Below are 17,244 nucleotides of genomic sequence, written 5' to 3' on the forward strand. Positions count from 1 at the left end.
TGCTTCATGTAACCACTCTTTATTCATTCCAGTATATTATTTATTTCAGATATTATATTCTTTTATTTCTGACTGGCCCTTTTTTATGGTTTCTATGTCTTTTTTCATGCTGTTGATTACTCTCAACTCTCTATCTGATAAATTGCTTGCCTCCATTCCAGCTAGTTCTTCTTCTGGAGAATTCTCTTGTTCTTTCCTTTGGGGTCTGTTTCTTCGTCTTACCATTTTGGCTCTTTCTTTTTGTTTTCCACCTTAGTTGTTAAACTAATCAAGCCATAATGAGCAGCCCAGGTTATGCTCCACATGGTGGTGAAAAGTAGTTCCTGTGGACAGAGGTATTACTTTCTCTCAGGCTAATGCCACTAGGGAGTGTGTGCTGTGGCTTCTGCAGTATGGGGAATGACTCAGCACAGAGATCCTGGCAGCTGTTCTTATAGGGCTCTCCCCAGAGCCACCAGTCCCTGACTCTCCTCAAGTATCCCTAGTCCACTCTGCCCTCCCTCTGCTGGAGCCTAGGGTGAGTGGCTGCAAACAAAATTTTGTATGTTGGCCCCTTAAGAGCCTATTTGCATCTCTAGCCATCTTTCCCTGGCAGACAAAACCCCTGCTGCTTTTCACAGCTGGATGTTTTCTGGGTTCCTTTCTATTTTTGGTGCTATAGGCTGGGGGGCCCAGCTTGGGGTTTAGACCCCAAACTTCTCAGGGGGAATCCCCCACTGCCCACTGTTGAAATATGCACCTTCCCCCCAAACTTCAGCTGCTACCTGTGGCTGCTACCCAGCCAGCCCTCACGTACATCCTCCACACTCCCTACTAGTCTTGTTGAGGTGAAATGTTTTCTTCTGTCTGTCCGTGGATATAAGGCTTATCTCCAGCTAGTGTTCAGTTGGTTATTCAGGACAATTTCTCTACAATTTAGTTGTAATTCCAAATTGGGAGGAAGTTAGTGTAGCTTCCACTTACTCCTCTGCCATCTTGGATCTCTTAGGAATTTTTTAACACATTTTTAGGTTCTAAGTTTTTTATATCTTTAGGACTACATGAGAGCCATTTTTTTTGTAAGTAGCACTTAGTGGCCATCGATCTTTATAACTGCATTCCAAGATTAGAATATTATTAAAGTGATCTTACTGCATTGAACAAAGTTTATGGCCCTGTATCTTTAGCTAAAGTAGCCTGCTAAATTTGGTAAATAGAAAGGGTCTTTAACATAGAAAAACAAATTCATAGCACCTTAGTAGCAGTAAATTTGTTGCTTTGAAATGCTGTGATAGTGTAAATAAGAAACAGGATTAAATGAATAAATGGTGGTACTGTTCTTTCCCTTGGTGTAGATGAAATAAAACTCTTCAAGTAATCCTTTTTCTGGCTTTTACCAGGTATTATTTCTATATGTAGTACTTTATTTTAAGGGAATGTTTGGTTTTTCTTTGCTGTCTCTTTCTGTCCTTCTTCCAAGTATTGTGGAAGGGAGGGTGGCAAGCAATTCATAGTTATTTAACATGTAGGTGAAAAAGGAGAAGTTGAGTATTGATACTGAGACCTAAAGGTATAATCCTATTCAGCCAGCCAGATTATATACCCACATCCATTCTCTAGGCATTAGTTTCTTTTCTTATTTTAATAACTGTTTAATGACCATCTACCTTCTGTGAGGCACATCCCAAATATTTATCTTGAGTCCTTATAACAGACCTACAAATTGGTCATACTCTTCAGATGAGGAAACTAAAAGTCTGAGAATTGGACAGATTCACACAGCTAGTAGTTGTCAATCAGAATTCAAACCCTGATCTGTCTCAGTCTAAAGTTTGTATTATTTCTATAATGATGCAAGGTTAATGAATACAAGATCAAACAAAATTTTTATGTTTTCACTTGTAATCATTCAAATAAACATTTATGTTTAAGAAGCTTAAGTTTTTTCTTTCTCTTTTATATTTTATGCAAACTTGCTGAATTACTAATAAAAACAAGGAACTGGTATCCCATGTTTCTAGTAAATGGGATGATTTCCTTATATCCTCTGACATTTTTATTCTTAATCAAAGCTATGACTTGTGTATTCCACTCATTTGATTGAGTCTTCCTCCCCCTTGACTTAGAATAAACCTTCTCAACCAGTCTTGGTCTTCTCTCTGGCAAAGACAGCAAACTGATGATGGGGCAGATTCTCTCACCAGTTTTTCTTTAGAAAAATACAAAGAAAAGTGGAGTTAATACCATCGTCATTTTTTTCTAGCAAAATACAAGGAAGTTTTGTATGTATTCTTTCCTAAAATAAGCTTCTTATATATCACCAAATAGTTGTCAAACTGTTAACAAATTCCTGTTATCCTTAAAGACTATTCTTTAAATCCATGTAATAACAAAGCAAGTAAAATAGTGCTTATAAATCTATTCCTGGAAAGAATAGTCTTGTCATTGGTGGTTGAAAGTGGGTGATACAATGTTGTACTCCAGTAGTAATAAAATGCACATATTGCAGGTTATTGTTTTCCTTAGGAAAGAAGAGAATTTAACAGTACATGGATGGAGTTACCTTTGAGAGAATGGCAGATAGTTCTTGCAGATCAGTAAATGGATTTGCTTCTCATTAAGTACGTCTGTGGCATATTATTTATTTGCATCCTGGAAGGCAGACCCAGGGAAGGATTTGGCCTTTCTCTGTGGAATGTGACTCTACTTTGGCTGCATGCCACTGTATATGGGCTTAAGGGTGGTCCAGACCCTTGGCATGGCAGACCCCTTGCTATATGGCAGCTTGTATTTTCACAGATTGGATTGTAAACAGGCCATATCTTCCAAAATTTATCAGTTCTTTAAAGGTAACATCTATGAATCCAGATGATGCATTCGGCTTACCCTTTTGGTTATCCAATTTAATCTAGCATCACAGTAACTGGAGGGCTGGTAAAACACAGATTGCTGGGCCCCACTCCCACAGACTCTGATTCAGTAGGCCTGAGGTGGGTCCTTATAACGTGCATTTCTAACAAGTTCCCAAGAGATGCTAGTGCTGCTGGTCTTGGGGCCACACTTTCGAACCACTGATCTCACCACCATTGTAAAGATTATGTGCTATAGTCTAAATAAAGTAATTTTTAGGTATTAGGCTTTTCTTAGAGGCATATTGGAATTATTACATTTAATAATGTCCCAGACTAAGTAGAAAAGTGTTACAAAAAAATTATTCTGACTTTTTAAAAAGTTTAAAACATGATTACTCATATTGAGAATTATACACCATTTATCTCTACAATAATCACCTCATTTACTTGGAGACACTATTGATATTTACTTAAAACAACTTTGAGAGAAAAAACATTACTGTCAAATTTCACATATGTGTTTCTGGTTTGATGGCAGTGTAACCATTACATCATCATCACATGCCTGGAAACCCACTGCTGGGAGAAATGAAAATACAAGTGTTTTACATAGTAAATGAGGATTCTAAATCTAAACTTATATATAAGGAATGAAAAGTACTCTGCTGCAGGCCAGACCCTAGGCTCTGAAAGATAAGAGAGATTTGGGGCTTTTCATAATGGGACTAGATTGTCACTAAGTTCATTTATTGGACTGTCCAGTCAATGTAAATTGAATATTTAATAGTGTCATTATATGTGCCAGAGGAACAAAGGTGGGAAAGATTTTCACACTGCTGAAATAATTGGATATGATTTCAGCTGTCTTGTCAGATTCTTTTGTGTACAGTGGCTATAATGATACATGTTATGTAGAATTAATTAGAGGATAATGAGAAAACATGCAAAAGACTTAGCACAGGGTCTAGCTTATAAAGGGTGCTTGAAAGTGTTAGTAGCTCCTTTGGTTTCAATAGGATAAGTGCTTAACCAATGTATGTGTGAAGTGGTACTGAAGCACAAAGATCAGATGATGAAATCAGCTTAAAGGAGACTTCTTAGAAATGAAATGCAAATTAGATCTTAAAAGACAGATAGGACTCTGCCAGCTGGTTGGAAAATACATTGTAGGCAAAAAGAATAATGTGCAAAGTCACAGAGATATTTACGGCAAACAGAAGCCAGACAGGAGACTGGAAAAGAATAATGAAGAGACCGGTGGTACTTCTAATGTGTTCCATGCAAATAATGACCCTGCAAAATTCACCATTTGCATAATAATACTGAGACTCAAAAATAATAGTGGGTAAAACTACTTACACCTTAGCACAAATCAAATTAATGACACCATATTGTACTAATAGCTTTAAAAAACCCCAAAACATTGGTTTCACTTAAGAATGCCCTTGAGGAGGTTGTATATTGTATTAAATCTCAACCCTTGAATATATGTCTGTTTAAAAATTCTGTGTGATGAAATGGGAAGACACATAGAGTACTTCTGCTAGATACCAAAGTACAATAGTTTTCTTAAGGAAAAACACTTGTGAAGTAGTTTGTTTCAAAATCTAACTCACAAATGCCCCTTTGCCGTGGCCTACCTTGAAAGAACAAGTGGCAGGCCAACTATGATTATTCATGCTTTGGTGTTTGGCTGATGTTTTCTATACAAAAAAAAAAGAATGAACATAGCCTGTTACATCAAGGGAAACAACTGACAGTATTTTTTTTCTTGATGATAAAATTAAAGCTTTCAGGCAAAAGTAAGAATTTTTGAAAATTTCTATTTACCACTATGAACTTCACATCGTCCTAATACCTAAACATTTCTCTTTTGTCAATGTAAATGTCCAAACCTGTAAAAATTTTTATGAGTTTATTTGAGCCAAACTGACAACTATTGCTGGGAAGCAAAACGTCAACAGATTGAGAAAGTGCTCCAGAAAATGGCAGTTTTGTGTCATTTTATACATTACAATCAAAAGAGAAGACTTAAGTGGGTTACATGAAATCTGTTGGGGATATAGTAGGGAGGCAGGAGAAAGCAAAGATGGGAAACCTGGTATTGGAAAAAAAGTAAAATGATAGGCACATACTTCTTTTACATAAGCGGGTACAGGATAGTTAACAGCCAACAGTTAACACGGTAACAGTAACAATGAGGGGATTTGTGGTCTCCATGCGGTAAAGTGCCTGTGCTTTGAGGGGTCCAGGAAAAGAAAATTTGGCATTCCGAAAGAATGTTATCATAAATGTGAAAGGCAGTAGACAGGCTCAATTAAGGTAAAGATTCACCTGCTTTTAGTTAGAAAGTTTTTAATTTCAGACCATCTTATTTGGTTACTTTAGGTCTCTTGAGTTTGTAAGGCTGTTTGGCCATATAGGCCTTCTCCTGAGCTTGTCAGGTTTGGTATGTGGCCCCTTTTTGTCTATATCAATAATTAACAGCATGTAAATGCATTCTGAAAAGAAAAAGTTTAAGAATTTCCAAGACAGTAAGACAGACTGAATGTGAAGAACCTTGTACTATATATTGAAATGTTCGGGCTTTATTTTGTAGAAACAATTTATCTAACAGAAACAGTCTTTAAGAGGGAAAGTAGTGTGAGGGTTTGTTTGTTTTTTTAAATAAAACCTATTTTGGCAGTAGTATTAAAAATGGATTGGAAGGTGGAAATAGCTAGTGACAGGGATACCACTCAAATTGTGGTTATGGAATGTATCCATTAGGCATCATTTCTATCTGGCTAATTTTGATTGAGAGAAATCAATTTAATAGTTAGTCTGACTATTGTGTGACTAGGTGTGTGACTGGGTAGAAACTTCTTCACTAACATTTTTAGAAGCACTACAGGTCGAACCTGCACATATTGAGCGAAATGTAAGCACTGGAATCAGACAAAGATTTGAATTCTAGTTGTACCACTGGAAGTTGTGTGACTTTTTGTTTAAATTTATTTTTCAACCACACTTTACATTTAACACTATTTTGCTTTAGTTTTAGGTATAAAGCATAGTGGCTAGACAATCATATACTTGACAGATTGATCCATCTTCTCATATTTCAGGTACCCACCAGGCACCATACATAGTTACTAAAATGCTATTGACTATATTGTTTATGTTGTTATTTATATCCTCATGACTATTTTGTAACTACCAATTTGTGGTTTTTAATGCCTTCACCGTTTCACCCAGCCCCTAACTTGAAACTGGGAAAGCCGACATGCTTCCTGTCACTACTAGACCCAATAAGCAGAGACAGGGATTGAATCTTCATGGGCGCTTTATTCAAATGACCGGGGATCTGAGAAGACATTGGGTTTGTACCCTAACAGTCCATCTTACATTTCTTTTCAAGCCAGCCATTTTTATAAGGGGGCAAAAGTGCAGGTAAGGGGTCTAGAATTCAAGGGGGAAAAGTGTGGGAGGGGATTTGGAATTCAGGAAAGAGGTTAATCAGATAAAAGCTGCAGTCTAGCAATTTCCCTAACATCCTTTCATCCACTAACTAGTCATTTTCTTTATCTGTGTCCTGGGGGGCAGATTGTTTCTCCCTGGAACACAATGGCTCAGATACCACCTTAATTGCTTTTGGCCTCTTCTGGAGCACAAAAGTTGATTGCTTGTGGTCTCCTGGAGTCAAGATGGGCCGTATCTGCAGTTCTGAGACAATAGGTTTTCACATACATTAACTACTAGGCTTATTAACTATTACCTTAAACTAAAATTTTCCAACTCTTGATTCCCCAATCAAACCCACTCCACTCTGCCAACCATCAGTCTGTTTCCTATAACTATGAGTCTGTTTCTATTCTGTTTATTTTGTTCTTTAGGTTCCACATATAAGTGAAATAATGTGGTATATGCCTTTCTCTGACTTATTTCACTTAGCACAATACCTCTAGGTCCATCCATGTTGTCACAAATGATAAGATTTTATTCTTTTTTATGGCTGAGTAATATTTCACTGTATATGTGATCACTGCTTTTTTACCTACTCATCCACTGGTGGGCACTTGGGTTGCTTCCAAATGTTGCCTAGTGTAAATAACACTGCTGTGAACACAGGGGTGCATATATATTCTTTTAAATTAGTGTTTTGAGTTTTCTTTAAATATATATCCAGAAGTGGAATTATTGGGTTATCAGGCAGTTGCATTTTTTAATTTTTTGAGGAACCTCTATACTGTTTTCCAAAGCGGCTGCATCAATCTAAAGTCCCACCAACAGTGCACGAGGGTTCACTTTTCTCCACAGTCTTGCAACACTTGTTTGTTGATTTATTGATGGCAGCCACTGCAACTAATGTGAGATTATATCTTATTGTGGTTTTAATTTGCATCTTTCTGATGATTAGTGATATTGTGCATTTTTTCATGTGTCTGTTGATCGTTTGCCCTCTTTGGAGAAGTCTACTCAGGTCCTCTGCCCACTTTTAAATGGATTTTTTTAGCTTTTTATAATTTTTGGATATTAACTCCTTCTTTTACAGGAATATTATTGGTGAATATTTCCTTCCATTCAGGAGATTGTCTTTTCTGTTTGTTGATGGTTTCCTTTCACACATTTTACTGTGTGAAAATGTTTTGAGTTTGATGTAGTCTTGTTTGTTTATTTTTTCTTTAATTTCTCTTGCCAACAGATATATGTCAGAAAAAATATTCCGAAGAGAGTTGCCAAGAGTTTACTGTGTTTTCTTCTAGGAGTTTTATGGTTTCAGGTTTTACATTGAAGTCTTCAGTTTATTTTGAGTTAATTCTTGTATATGTTGTAAGAAGGTGGTATAGTTTCACTTTTTTCATGTATCTGTCTAATTTTCTCGATTTATTTTGAGTTTATTCTTGTATATGGTGTAAGAAGGTGGTCAAGTTTCACTTTCTTGCATGTATCTGTCCAGTTTTCCCAACACCATTTATTGAATAGACTGTGTTTACTCCACTGTATCTTTTTGCCTTTTTTGTAATAGATTAGTTAACCATGTGGGTGTTGATTTATTTGTGGGCTCTCTATTCTGTCCCATTCATCTATGTGTCTGCTTTTATGCCAGTTTTACGTTGGTTTTAGTTTTTCTTGTCTTGGAAGCTGTTTCTTTCTCCTTTAATTTTAAATGATAGCCTTGCTGGATAGAGTATTCTTGGTTGTAGGTTTTTGTTTTTCATCACTTTAAATATTTCATGTCACCCCTTTTGGCCTGAAATTTTGTTGAGATTTCAGCTGATATAGTCTTGTGGGGGCTCACTTGTAGGTAATGTCTTTTTCTTGCCACTTTTAAGGTTCTCTCTTTAACCTTTGCCATTTTAATTATGATAAATCTTGGTGTGGGCCTTTTTAGGTTTATCTTATTTGGGTAACTCTGTCCTTTTTGAAATTATGTGACTTTTTCCTTTACCGGGTTAGGGAAATTTTCAGTCATTATCTTTTTCAAATACATTCTTAACTCCTTGCTCTCTCCCTTCTCCTTCTGGTTTTGCTGTAATGCAGATGTTGTTAGATTTGATGTTTTTCAGAGATCCCTTAAACTGGTCTCATTCATTCATTCATTCGTTCGTTCATTTTTGCTGCTATGATTGGGTGTTTTTTGCCACCTCGTTTTCCCAATAACTGATTAGATCTCCTTCATGTAACCTGCTGTCAATTCCTTCTAGTCTATTCATTTTAGATATTGTATTCTTTATTTTTTTAATGCGCACCTGAGGATTAGTGTAGTTAGACTGAGAGGAAGAGGGGTGGAGAGAGGCAGGGGGAGGGGTTGGAGAGGGAGAGAGAAAGAGAGAAATATAGTTATGAGAGAGAAGCATTGATGACTTGCCTCCAGTTGCCTCTTGTACACTCCTGACTGGGGATCAAACCCATAACCTAGGTATGTGTCTTGACCAGGAATTGAACTTGTTACATTTTGGTGTATAGGATGATACTCCAGCCAGCTGAACCACCCAGCCAGGGTGTATTCATTATTTCTTACTGGTTCTTTTTTATAGTTTCTATTTCCTCTTTTATGCTTACTGTCTCTTTCTTGAAGTTTTCGCTGAATATATCCATTTTTTTCTAAGTTTCTTGAGTATCCATATAACCATTGTTTTGAACTTTGTATCTGGTAGATTGCTTATCTTTCTTTTCATTTAGTTCTTTTTCTGGAGATTTCTCCTGCTTTTTCATTTGGGGCATGTTTCTTTTGTTTATTTTCTTAGAGATGATTTTTAGAAAGATTTTATTTATTTATTTTTAGAGGGGAAGGGAGGGAGAAAAAAATCAGTGTGTGGTTACTTCTCATGCACCCCCTATTGGGGACTTGGCCCACAACCTAGGCATAGTGCTCTGGCTGGGAATCGAACCTGCCACCCTTTGGTTCACAGGCCCATGCTCAATCCACTGAGCAATGCCAGGGCAGGGCATGTTTCTTTGTTTCACCATTTTTGCTGCCTCTCTCTGTATTTTTTGTGTGTGTATTAGGTAGATATGCTATGTTTCTTAGTCTTGGTAGGGTGGCCTTATGTAGTAGGTCTTGTGATCTGGGTGCTCCTTTCTGTAGGTTGGTTATATGTGAGTTCTCCTGTTATAGTTGAATCTTGATTGTTAGCCTGTTGGCAGGTGTGTTTGACCCTCAGGCTAGCTAACTATATTGACTCTGAGCACAGTGTATGAGCTACTGTGTGAGGGCTGACCTCACCACAAAGGGGAATTCACCCAATCTGCATCCAGTGCTTGCTGAGACCTTTCTTTGGGTGTGCCACTTGTGGAGTTAGTGGGTTTGTGATCTGATGTGGTCTAAAGCATTCCCAGGGTGTATTGGTCCTGAGGTTTTTGGGGAGGGACTCCTGGGCAGGTCAATGTCAGATGCCACCTGTGACCAGCACTGGGCTTCAAAGTGATCCATGTTTGGTAGCTGCCTGTCCTGGGCCTAGGTGTGTGTGGAAGGGGCTCAGCTGTGTATCTAGGCAGGCTACCACTAGTACTAGATCTGGCACAGGTCAGCTAAAGGCCCACAGTATCCCAAGATTTGCCACCACCTGCCTCTTCTTGTTAGGCTCAGCCACTAAAAGACACTCAAACAGTAGGTTGTTTGAGGCAGGTTCTCAATGAGTCATTACATAGGGGGCAGGCAGTGTTTACCATGTGAATACAGATCCAAACTCAGCTCCAGTGCTAGATCTGAGGCCACTCAACAAAAGTCTCCGGGTACACCACGGTAGCTGCCAGCTTCCTGGGGCATGCGTACCTCTGAGGTGGGGCAGCGTCTCAGGGAGTTGTCAGGACGGAGCCAGTAGATTTCTTCAGCCTAAAACAGATTAAGGTTTCATTTTGTGGAGGAAGGTTCTGCACATAATGGTGGCAGCTATTGGACATGTGGGAAGATGACCCTTGCCTTCTTTCTGTGTGTATGTTTCCAAGGCCCGCTTGGTCCTAGCTGAACAAGAGGCTGTGACCTGTCATGCCCCTTTTGCTTTTCAATGTAACTGAAGAAATATGTAGCCTAGGGCAAGTCTGAGAGAGACTCATCCTAAGATAAAATTCATAAAGAATTTTCTCATTTAAAAAAAAGAAGAAAAAGAAAAGCTTCAAGTACATCTCAATCATCTCAGAATTGCAGTTAAAAACTTCCATTATACAAGCATATAGCAGCAGAGAATGGCTAATCTTAAATGTACCAACCAAAAACAATGAACCAATACCCCCCTCAAAATAATGAAAAAAGTGCCATCCCATTTCTCCTCTTGCTACTTTTATCCTGAATTTCATTTAAGACCTAAAGCCTTTGAGAAAATGAAAAAGGCAAAGCCACAAAGGGAAACCGCTTCAAAGCTAAATTTTGGAAGGCAGAGTAAAAGCTGTAAATAAAAGTTGGGGACTGTTACAGAAAAAATCAACAACTCTAGGGCATTTTTTTTCTTAGATGAGAAATCTTAGAAGTCCAGATCTCCTTTCTGGAGTCATCTTGAATTCTTTCTTTTCTTTTTTTTTTTAAATCATTGTGAACATTTTATGTACTCAAAACGATTTTTTTAAAGATTTTATTTTTTTTTTATTTTAGAGAGATGGAGAAGGGTGGTAGAAAGAGAGGGAGAGAAATATCAATGTGTGGTTGCCTCTAGCACACCCCATAATGGGGATATGGCCTGCAACCCAGGCATGTGCCTTGACTTGGGAATCAAACCGGTGATGCTTTGGTTCACAGGCCTGCGCTCAATCCACGTAGGTACACCAGTCAGGGCTGTCATCTTGAATCCTTTAGTTATGAGGCAGTAAACACAAGTGAAATGAGTCAAGTGCTAGCCAGGGATTAAAAAAAAAAAGCCAAAAAACCCAAAAGAGCCAATCAAAATAACTCTGCTGTTAGGGTAATAGGGACACATAAGAAAGGAGTGTTTGTGAAACATTTGTGGTTCTGAAGAAATTACTAGTCAGTGGTTCTGTTTTTGTTTCTATCAAAAATCAGAGTGAAGTTTCAAGACTCTTGGCGTTATTAAAGGATGAAAAGAACATGACAGTGTTTTGAACAGTGATAAAATGGTACCCAAATTTGGTGTTTAGACAGCTTGTTTAAAAGAAGATAATAGCTTAAAAGTCACAGAAAAAAAACATGAACATAGAGAACAGAAACAATCCAGGACAATGATGCAGCCCAGATACAGCATGTTTAAATATCTATGCTGTGCAGAAAAGTAACCCCCTTCTCCCTTCTCATCCTTATGCTGGCAGTAGGATATGCACTAGAAAATTTAACCCTTAGAGTCAGTGATTAAAAGGGTGAGCTTATACATCTTCATTGCTCTTTTTAAAATGGCTGCTTATGATTTAAAGGATGTCCTAATAGAAAGACAGGGTACAGGGCAAGAGGCTGTTCCACATTTTAGTCCATTAGTCTTTGGCAAAGCCCAATGAAGGCCAGATTTACCTAGGATGCCCAGTGACTGTGGGGGAATCTCCACAAGGTCAAGTGAGCAGACCCAGGTGAACGTGGTAGATTAAAAAACAAGCAAACAAACCCTAGAAACCCTTGAAGGAAGAGCTTCATCCTGAAAAGGAAAGGGAGAAATGCTTGAAGGGGTGAGGTGGAAGGGTGGAGGCTCAGCACTTGATCTCTGCTGCCTAGTGCTGGGGCTTAGGAGTTGAACTAGGGGTACTGGAGACAAGCAGAGGCAGTGGTTGCCTTCTTGAGGATCAGCTCCAACAGAGGCAGTAAAAATCCGGTAGATGCCTCTTCCTGAGACCACTCATCCTTTTCCACTAGAACCTCAAAAAGGCCTCAGGATTTCAGCTTCCTGGTGTGTTTGAGGTGACCTTTTTTGGTGAAAAACTCCTTGGAATATTTTCCTGCCACAGTGAGCTTATAAGACACCTTCCCCACAAGTTCTATGATCAATGCAATGTGTCTTCATCTTGAGTGTACTCTTCCCCTGAATAAGGTTCAAACAAATAGTCACCTGTGGCCAGTTCAAAGGCCATGCATGCCATGCCCCAGATGTCAGTCAGCAGGGGTCAGCCAGGTCTTATTAGAACTTCTAAGAAGCCAATACTGCCATATTTGAATATCTTCAGTGAAATGTTTATGCACCCAACTTGCATTTGCAAGATCAGCAGTGTTCACTTGGAGCTTCTCTGTATTTTTTGGATGAAGTAGATTCACAAAATTTCCAGCACTGGATTTGTTGTCAAGTGTTCCATTATGTTCTCCGTCCTGTTCACTGAATGCCAGGTCTACATTCGATGCAGAGTGGCACACCATGGTATCTGACATCTCAGAGGTTAAAAGTGTGCAAGAGTCTGTTTCTTGAGACATGCTGCTGTCTCCGTTTTAGGTTAGGAAACTAGTTTCCTGCTTCAAATTTTTGACATCACAGTCATTGGCATTATGTAGATCCTCCTTAAGCCTCGATATTTCTTTTTTTTTAATATATTTTATTGATTACACTATCGTAACTGTCCCACTTCCCACCCCTTACTCCCCTCCACCTTGCACACCCCATCCCACCCATATTCCCCGCTTTAGTTCATGTCCATGGGTAGCACATACAAGTTATTTGGCTTCTACACCTCCCATCCCATTGCCCCCTCTCCCTCCCCACTGACAACTCTCCATATGATCTTCACCTCTGTGACTCCACTCCCACTCCAGTCCTTTGCCCAGTTTGTTCCTGTTTTTGTTTTTGTTTTTTTATGTTCGATTGCTTGTAGTTGTGAGCTGTTGTCACCTTACATTTCATATTCTTGATCTCCCTCTTTTTCTTAGGTAAGCCCCTTTAACATTTCATATAATAAGAGCTTGGTGATGATGAACTCTTTTAACTTGACCTTATCTGGGAAGCACTTTATCTGCCCTTCCATTCTAAATGAAAGCTTTGCTGGATAGAGCAATCTGGGATGTAGGTCCTTGCCTTTCATGACTTGGAATACTTCTTTCCAGCCCTTTCTTGTCTGCAAGGTTTTTTTTTTTCTTTTTGAGAAATCAGTTGATAGTCTTATGGGCACTCCTTTGTAGGTAAGTGTCTCCTTTTCTCCTGCTGCTTTTAGGATTGTCTCCTTATCTTTAGTCTTGGCTAAAGTAAATATGATGTGCCTTGGTGTGTGCTTCCTTGGGTCCAACTTCTTTGGGACTCTCTGGGCTTCCTGGACTTCTCAGAGGTCTGTTTCCTTTGCCAGATTGGGGAAGTTCTCCTTTATTATTTGTTCAAATAAGTTTTCAACTTCTTGCTTTTCCTCTTCTGGCACCTCAGTGATTCAGATGTTAGAACGTTTAAAGCTGTCCCAGAGGTTCCTAAGCCTCTCCTCATTTTTTTTTTGTTTCTTGTTTCTTCATTCTTGTTTCTTCATTCTGTTCTGGTTGAATGTTTATTTCTTCCTTCTGGTCCAAACCATTGATTTGAGCTTCAGTTTCTTTCCTGTCATTGTTTGTTCCCTGTACATTTTCCTTTATTTCATTTTTCACAGCCTTCACTTTATCCTCTATTTTGTGACCATACTCAATCAATTCTGTGAACATCCTGATTACCAGTGTTTTGAACTGTGCATCTGATAGGCTGGCTATCTCTTCGTCGCTTAGTTGTATTTTTTCTGAAGCTTTGATCTGTTCTTTCATTTAGGCTTTTTTTTTTTTTTTTTGTCTGGGCACACCTGTTACGTAGAAAGAGGCAGAGCCTTTGGTATTCACCAGGGTGAGACAACACACGCATTGCCGTGTGTATGGGGGAGTGGTCCTAGGGGGGAAAGTGTGGCTTGTTCAGCTCCTGGCTGGCTTCTAGTCACTTCCTCTATTACCCACAAGATAATTGGGCCCTTTGGTGCTGGTTCCCAGATGGATAGTTTTGTAGATGTTCTAGAACCATGTGGGTCTCTCCAACAAACTCTCTTGTGAGGCTGGGAGTTTCTCCCACCACCTCAACCCCACAGGTTTTTTCAGTCAGGTTTTGAGGCCTTATTTCCACACTCTGGAATCTTGGGTTGCACGGTCTGTCTCGCTCCCCAGTTATTCCTCCTGATTTATCTGCATGCAAATGTGGGACTACCCACTCCACCAGCTGCCACCTCGCCCAGTCCTTTTAGCTATTTGTTTAAATGTTACCCCCTCAGAAAATTCCTCGCTTACTATCCTATCTTAGGAAACTCTTCCCACCCTCAGTTAGTTCCCATTGCATCATCCTTTTTTATTTTAGATTTATTCATATGTTTATTACTTCTTTTACCATTTCTTCTTCATATCACCCCTCCCTTCCGGATGCAGTTACTTTTCCCTGAAGTATATACTATTTAGTAGTCCTTCCAGTAAATTGTGGTGGTGAACTCTAGATTGTTGACTAAAATCATATTTATTTTATAATTGGCAGCCAATATCTTTTGCCAAGCACATACATATCCTTAAAAATGCAGTTAAAATTTTTTTATTGTTGTTGAGGTACAGTTTTCTGCCTTTGCCCCCCACCCCAACCCCCCAGCCTTCCCCACCTCCCTCCCATTTCCACCTCCTACCCTGTTGTTGTCCATATGTCCTTTATAATTGTTCCTGCAAACCCTTCACCCTTTTCCCCTGAAATTCTCTGTCCTCTGGTCACTGTCAGCCTGTTCTCAATTTCAGTGTCTTTAGTTATATTTTGCTTATTTGTTTGTTTTGTTGAAAAAATATGGAATACCTCAGGAATTTGCATATCATCTTTGCTCAGGGGCTGTGCTAATCTTCTCTGTATTGTTCTGATTTTAGTATATGTGCTGCTGAAGCGAGCACTGGTTAAAATTTTTTTTAATTGGTTAGAAAACTTAGTGACTAAGACAATAACTATAATGCGCCCAAAGTAACTTTTTTAACACTCCCGGCCAAAGTTAAGGATATTATTTATCGTCTGAATGGCCTCTTGAACTTTGGCTAGCCTTTCTAATTCTACCAGCTCTCAACATTGTGTTCTTAATTAGCCAAGACCCACCCCATCGTGTACTTCTGGATACAATGTAAGGACTCCCAGAAACATCTCAGGCATCCAGTTATGCCTCACATGGCTGGATTTGTGTCCAAACCTCAGTCAGTTTCTGTTTTGGACAGGCAAATTACATTTGGCACAATTTTGTTCCCTTAGGAATGCTGTTCATCTGTATAAGCCTTCCTTTACCTTTCCAAGACCTTTTGATATTCTTAGTCCTTAGAACTAAGCTGAATTCTCAATATTCAAGGAGTCAATCCTCAGAGCCCTCAAATCCATTCCATGTTTGGCAAACTATGGATTGCAGGCCAAGTCCAACCTGCCATATTGGAAAACAGCCACACTGATTCTTTTCAAACAGCCACACATGCTGTCTGTGGCTTCTTTTTCATTATATCAACAGAACTGGGTAGTTGCAACAGATACCATATGCCTGTAAAGCCTAAAATATTTACTTTTTGTCCCATAACAGAAAAAGTTTGCTGATCCCTTAACTAAGCTATAATAGCTGATTTGTCTGTGATTGTCAGGCATGCTATTGGCCTTTAGTCATTCTAACCAAACACTAGATAAATTTGCTACTCTCTAAGTAACCAGAGTCTTTGGCTGTTTATATACATTGTGTATACACATATAGTATGGAAAAAGAGTGTCCAAACACTTCCTAGACTGTGATGAAATATGATGTTCTTCTCTCTGGAACGTTAGAAGCCTAAATATTTTAAATGATTATTTTCCAGTTATATCCTAATTTGCATTATCTCTACTAAGAGAACCCTATCAAAGTCATTTTTTCATGCTTAGGACAAAACTAATTTCTGAAGATCAAATTTCTATTTCTCGTAAAGAAAAAATGGAGAAAGAAGCTGAAAGCTGCTGCTTGCTCTCCTGTTCACATGCTCTTTGCTATAAAGAAACTTCTGGACTATTACCATTATAAAGATCACATCTACATTTGCTGACATTGTTCCTAAAGTTTAGATAAGTTCATTAAGTCCTTACTATTAAACTTTTTAATAACCCTGTTTTAGAGAATGTTTATAATTGTTTCACTTATTAATCATAGAATGATACAGAATCACTTTGTTAATGTGTACCACGACGGGGTGATCTTCAGACAGTTTTATGTTCCTTTACCTTTTGAGAGGTGATAAAATTCCAGAGAAGTAAGCTGGTTTATTTTGATTCTCATAATGAATATATTCTAAAGTGAAAACTCAAACTGAGACTGTTACAGAACACAACAGGGGGGGGCCTGGGACAATATACTATTATTGAAAGAAGGCCCGGGGTCCGTTATGTCCACCGCCCCAGGAAAGACGTCTCTTAATGCCAGAGATTCGTGAAAAGGAAAGGAAATGTTTATTTAATGCTATACAAACTTAAAGTAGTGACCTAATGTCTTTATCAAAAATCCCAAGGTCCCTTAAAACACCCACAAACAGACACAGTCCTTCCTTCCTTCCCCCTTTGCCCAGTCCAGAGTACCGTAACTCAGGAAGGGAAAACGAAGTCCATGGCTCAGACAGTCCTCTGGTCCTTAGTTAGTCCTCCATCTCGACTGGGAGACCTCCCTGGGTTCCCGGCACCCTCCGCTGAGTCACCGGGATCTCTGCTAAAACCAGGTAGTGGTTCCCCTTCTAAAGCTGTGGGGGTCCCCACTCTGCCAAAGCCGCGTGGTTCTCTCTCTAATAGCCGCCAAGTCTGGGTTTTAAATCCCCGCGGCCAATCTTCCTCTGCAGCCTCATTTCCGGCTCCTCCCACACTTGGCTTCACTTGCCAGAATTCATATCCTTCCAGCTTTACTGGGCTGCCATCATGAGTCTGGGCAGGTGTGGCCCCATGTCCTGGAGCCAATCTTCTCCGAGCTCCCACGCAGGCGCTGTAGCTTGGGGGATCTGCCCCCAGTCACGTGTTGGTGGGGAAGTTACTTCCATTCCCCTGGCTCAGAGATGATCACAGCTATT

At 39.2% G+C, this 17,244-nt stretch overlaps 1 protein-coding gene and 1 non-coding gene across 3 annotated transcripts in view; one reads left to right on the forward strand and one right to left on the reverse strand.

The window, feature by feature from the left end:
* Window positions 1-17,244, forward strand: part of PEAK1 (pseudopodium enriched atypical kinase 1) — a 179,297-nt gene that overhangs the window by 88,740 nt on the left and 73,313 nt on the right. The window lies entirely within an intron of this gene.
* On the reverse strand, window positions 14,981-15,087 carry LOC123825338. Its single transcript, XR_006786881.1, has one exon. It is a non-coding gene; the product is annotated as a U6 spliceosomal RNA (small nuclear RNA).

This window comes from Phyllostomus hastatus, unplaced genomic scaffold, assembly GCF_019186645.2.
Source record: "Phyllostomus hastatus isolate PE091 unplaced genomic scaffold, TTU_PhHast_1.1 phas_contig_62, whole genome shotgun sequence".
Lineage (NCBI taxonomy): Eukaryota > Metazoa > Chordata > Mammalia > Chiroptera > Phyllostomidae > Phyllostomus > Phyllostomus hastatus.